This window comes from Panthera uncia, assembly GCF_023721935.1.
Source record: "Panthera uncia isolate 11264 chromosome D3 unlocalized genomic scaffold, Puncia_PCG_1.0 HiC_scaffold_8, whole genome shotgun sequence".
Classification (NCBI taxonomy): Eukaryota; Metazoa; Chordata; class Mammalia; order Carnivora; family Felidae; genus Panthera; species Panthera uncia.
In genome coordinates, this window is record NW_026057586.1 from 15,461,670 (window position 1) to 15,467,270 (window position 5,601).

At 38.3% G+C, this 5,601-nt stretch overlaps 1 long non-coding RNA gene across 1 annotated transcript in view; it reads left to right on the top strand.

The window, feature by feature from the left end:
- The window catches only part of LOC125914490 (uncharacterized), a 114,734-nt gene extending 110,565 nt beyond the window's left edge, over positions 1 to 4,169 (top strand). The window contains exon 4 of the long non-coding RNA XR_007455322.1: positions 3,798 to 4,169. This is a non-coding gene — a long non-coding RNA (uncharacterized LOC125914490). The remainder of the gene's footprint in view (positions 1 to 3,797) is intronic.
- The last annotated feature ends 1,432 nt before the right edge of the window (positions 4,170 to 5,601 follow it).

A 5,601-nucleotide genomic window follows, 5' to 3' on the forward strand; every position in this document is an offset into this window, starting at 1 on the left:
TATTATAGTATATATGTACACATTGTGTGTGTATGTATAGTGTATATATACAAATCGTGTGTGTATATATAGTATATATGTACACATTGCGTGTGTATATATAGTGTATATGTACACATTGTATGTATATGTGTATATATACAGACATATTTAATGACCTATAGTTTACAGTGATTCTTCCAATTCAAATCCAACACATCAAAGTTTATTGTTCCTTTTCTCACTTAAGAAACACAGCTCTTATTATCCTTGATATGTTTACTAATATACTCAATCGCCTCTTTATAACCAATCTCTGACCCTTCCTAGGGACTGCCTTGCTCGGCTGCCACTGACCATTGCTGGACTGCCAACCAGCTGTTTTTTCACATGGGCCCAACTTCTTGTTGGAAGTCTCTCCCCTTGGCCATCTTTGCCAACAGCTTAAATAATCTGTCCAAAGTTGTACATGGCTCTCGTAAACTTCATCATAAACTGCCATGTTGTACCTTGACTATTAGTATAAATGTCTATGTTGTCAAATGGGCCATAAAATCCTCCTAGCAACTATTAGATGTGTAATAGATTAGATGTGTAATTAGATGTGTAATAAAATTAGAATGTCTGTATATTTTAATTGCATGTATTATTCAATGTGTTTCCACAACAAGCAATAATAATAGGATTTGGAAAATTCCAAGGACTTATGTGATATTTTTATCTTTATCGTGATACTTTGAGCAGATGTAGCAACAATTTAAGTTATTCTTATATACCTAGAAAGAATGAATAGAAATGAAAATTGATGACTTTAGGAATGAAGGGGAGGAAGTACAAAAAATTAAGTTAAGAATTTATCTGTTTATTCTGTGTCTCCCTCTCTCTGACCCTCCCCCATTCATGCTCTGTCTCTCTCTGTCTCAAAAATAAATAAACGTTAAAAAAAATTAAAAAAAAAAGAATTTATCTGTTTAGAGAGATCGACAGAATCATGACTATCAGTTGTAGGTGGTATCAACCGAGTGGCAGAGTATTAAAGAACTGGGGGAAAATTATTTTGCACCCCAATATGTATAATGCATCTGTGCTATGAGAAGATACTACACGTATGCAACTAATCTTATAAATATATCCATAGATTAAAATAAAACTCTTTGACATTTTGGAATTACAAGCATGTTTTTTTTGGGGGGGGGAACAAAAAAAAAGAAAAAGAAAAAAAGAAAAGCCATATACTGTAGAGGAAGGAGCACAGGGTCTAGATGCAAGGTCTAGGGCTGACTCATGGAGCTGTATGATCTAGGGAAAGTGACTTGCTCTTTTTGAACCTCTGTTTCTTTGTAGATTAAAAAGGATGGTAACACTTACTTTGTTTACTTATTGGGAAGACTTGATATTTTATGTGAAGAGGGCAAGCACAACAGGAATGCTCAGTAAAAAGTTATTTTATAATTAAAAGTCCTGTAGTAGGTTGTAATCAAGGTAATAAAAACATGAATTTAGGTAAATAAAAGGTGAGGATAATCATGTGAAATTACAAAGGTGAAATTCGTGCCCACTTTCCTGGAATTCAGGAGAAGAAATGTTATCAAGGCTAAATTAATTCCATAAAATACTGTCATCAGGAGTTAGAAATATCAAAAATACTTGTTGAGGTCATTAATGTATTCCCTTCAAATAGATGACCTAAAGTGTTTCCTGTAGTCTTAACTAACTCTATGAACATTTCATCACAGATAAGACCATGAATGGGGAAAAATGATACTGACTTTGGGAAAAATTAGGTAGAAGAATGTAAGAAGCTAAACACTGAATCAGAAGTTACTCCCATGGTGTTTTGTCAGTGCTATTGAAATTTTTTCCACATTAGCTCTTTCTTACAATTGGTGATAAATGGATCGAAATTGTTACAGTTAATGACAGAAACCAAGACAGCAAAATTACTGGTGATATTTTACATAATTACTTGTAAATTCCACATAAATAAATAAACTGACTCCTGGGACTCCTGGCTGGCTCAGTTGGTAAAGCAGGTGACGGTTGATATTGGGGTCGTGAGTTTGAGCCCCGCATTGGGTGTAAAGATTACTTAAAACTAAAATCTTAAAAAAATAATTAATTAAACAACTAACTACTAATTTATTCAGAAGTAATTTATCTGGTGTGGTAAAGTCTTCAGAATACAGAAAGAGAAAACAGATTAAGTGAATAATGTATCTGAATAACCCAGATAGATGTTGCAAAGTCCATCATATGGAAAAAAAAGAAAACAAAAAACTCCTTTGCACTGTCACTAGAGGTCCATTAATGAACCCACTTAATTTTCCCCAACATTATAGTAATTGAATCTCCCTGTCTACAGGAGATTTACACCGAAGGTAAGTAAGGGAGAATTCATGGAAGCCGACTTCTTGACGGAAACTGAAACTGTCGATGACTCTTTACCACTGATGGAATGAAAACAAAGTAATTGTTAAAAGTAGCATTGAGATCATTAAAATGCACATTAAGAAACCAATCTGCAATTAATAGTAAAATTGTAAGTTTAATTATATGTGCTTAGCTCCTGTTTTCGGATGTTCGTGTATTACAGAAAAGCAGAGATCCAAAAGTAAATGTTCCATTTCCCGGGATGTTAAAAGTACTTCTTGGCCAGCTTAGGTATTACGATTTGCTGTTCCTGTTTTCAGTGAGCTTCTAAGCAGCTGTGTAGAAATAATTTTTAATGGAATAATTTCACCCACTTTGGCTTTTTTTTTTCAGAAGTCCTTTATCATTATTGATTGGTCAGGGAAAATGATTATGTGATCTCCTGGGGGCATCAAGGACTATAGCACAGAACTGACTACTGAGAGAATGACACCTGAAAGAATGACACCCTCATGAAACAAAGATTAATTTTTATGAGTTGAATGGGGTAACCTTGATATATCTGGATTGTTTCCTCATGTGGAATACCTCCTTTTCTGTGTCTCGTTTTAAAGGAAGTGCTATTACTGTTTACAGTATTCCAGGGCACGTAAAGTATTATACAAACCCTGCAAACAGTATAGACACACCCTGTTTTGTCAAAGTACTCTTTGGCTTTTTTTTCCCAAACAATCGATATTTGAAAGTTTTCTTGACAACAGGTAGGATAAAACAGAGGAAAATCAAATGTAAATGTATGGGAGGAAGATACGGGGAATCCCCAGGAGGTAGACATTAGAGTGGATTTGTACTGTGTCCAATTAACAAGTTCAAATTCTTCTTCACCGTGTCCCTTTCTTTTAGGATTCTGGTGTGGGGCAGGAGCTACTGTAGTTCTTCACGTCATGGCCCATGTGCTGGTTGGCCCTTTGGGGGTGGGGCCACAGCAGACCCGAGGTTCCTCTAGCTCCCACCCGATTTCTTCTTTTAGATTCTAGGTGTCCCGGGTCAGGTATTTGGTGCTAATTTGTCCATTACACACAGTATCAAGATTGAAAGTGGCAAGAGACAGATCCGGGTTCCCAGTAGACATCATGAGCCCAGTTTTTCTCTGCGGGTTCCAGTTTTTTCCTGCACTACTCCGGTTTACGTCCATCTTTCCTTCCTGACTCCAGCTCTGCTGACTTCAGGCCAAACACTAGATGCAAAAATAACTGCTTTGCATAGGCCACTTAACTAGTCCCCATTATTGTGCAAGGTCTAGTCCTTATAATAAAAGGCCGATTCTATATGATTAATAGTGGCTCTGCTTTTCTGACCAAAACTGATACAGAACTACAGCGATATGACCAGTAGAATATAAGCATGATGGTGGCAGAGAACTTACCTGTATTTTACTGTTTCTTTAGTGACTAGAACACCCTCTGGCATAGTAGATGCACAAGAAATATTGTGGAATGACTTGTGACCTCCACGGACAGGACTGGAGAAAGAGAAGAGAAGCGGTATGAGAAAACCAGACAGGATGGAAAGCTAAACATAGTGAGGACCATGTTGACATTGCCCTTACTACAGGACAAGGTAATGCTAGTGACTCTTAATGCCTAAGTCACGCTGTACATTATTAGCTTCTAGTCACACACAAGGCTACAGAGAATGTGCAATGTGGCTAGTGGAAATTAAGATGTTCAGTAAGCATCAAATACACACTAAGTTTCAAAACTTAGCAGAAAGAAAACAAGAATGTAAAATATCAAATTAATAATTTCAGTGTGGGGCGCCTGGGTTAAGCATCCAGCTTCGGCTCAGGTCATGATCTCACGTTCGTGGGTTCAAGCCCAACCAGCATCTAGCTCTGTGCTGACAGCTTGGGGCCTGGAACCTGCTTCAGATTCTGTGTCTCCCTTTCTGTCTGCCCTTCCCCCGTTCATGTTCTGTCTCTCAAAACTAAATAAACATTAAAAAGAAATTAAAAAGTAATTTGAATGTTGATTATAAGTCGAAGTGAGAGTATTTTGGATATATTGAGTTAAATATATATTGCTAAAATTAATTTCTCCCAGTTCTTCTTAGCTTTTAATATGGCTACTAGAAAATTTAAAATTAAGTATTTGGCTGACATTATATTTCTATTGGACGGTGGCTGTCTAAGTAGTTCTTTAGTAGAAATTTCTAAAATCATTGCAATTTATAGCAGCCTCATTTATTGACAGGTGAAACCTGATGTCTTAAAAACATATTCTCATTTATTATTCTCATGAATTCTTTGGTCTAGCTACTGTTTACTGGTAAGGAAAGAGATTTATAATGGGCAGAGGCACTTTGGAAGATACATATATTGTAACAGAAAAACCCTTTGGAATCATGAGCCACATCTTTTAAAAACTTTTGCAACTGGGGGACCTGTGTGGCTTGGTTGGTTAAGCGTCAGACTTCTGCCCAGGTCATGATCTCGTGGCTCATGGGGATCGAGCCCCATACCAGGCTCTGTGCTGACAGCTCAGAGCCTGGAGCCTGCTTCGGATTCTGTGTCTCCCTCTCTCTCTCTCTGCCCCTCCCTTGCTTGCTTATTCTCTTAAAAATAAATATTAAAACAATTAAAATAAAAAAATAAAAACTTTTACAGTTGATTTTGCCAGTGAAAGTACAGGAGCCCTCTTAGCAGCCTTTCTCCATGGAGAGTTGGGGTGGGGTTCTGTACTTGCAATGCAAATGCACTAGAATGAGGCTAAGGGTTACCTTGGGGCTGAGAAGTGGAGAGCTCAGACCCTGCACCTGTGGCCCTCGATCTGTCATCCCCAAGGTCTTGGAAGCCACAAGGTCACAGTGTTGTGGCCCAAGCTTTTATTGTGTAGCTTGTTTATCACGGTCCTGGCCTCCTGCTCAGGTCTCTATCATTCCCCTCCAAGGACTTGGGACTCTGACTCGGTTTCCTTCCACTGCCCTCTTCTAGATTCTACCTGACAATTTGAGCAGAGAGTTCCTCAGCAGCCTTGTGTCTTACTACGGCCACAATTTCCACTGCAGCCTGCTCCAGGCATTCCTAACTACCTAACTCTTGCCCCTCTGAAGCATCCCCTCCATCCTGTGTTTACAACCCTTGGGCAGGCACCTAGCTAATTCTCATTTACTCTCTAGGCTTCTTCAGGCAGTCCCTGAACCCTTCTCGCTCATGTTCTCCCCACTCCTACAGTGAGGCTGGAGAAGACATTT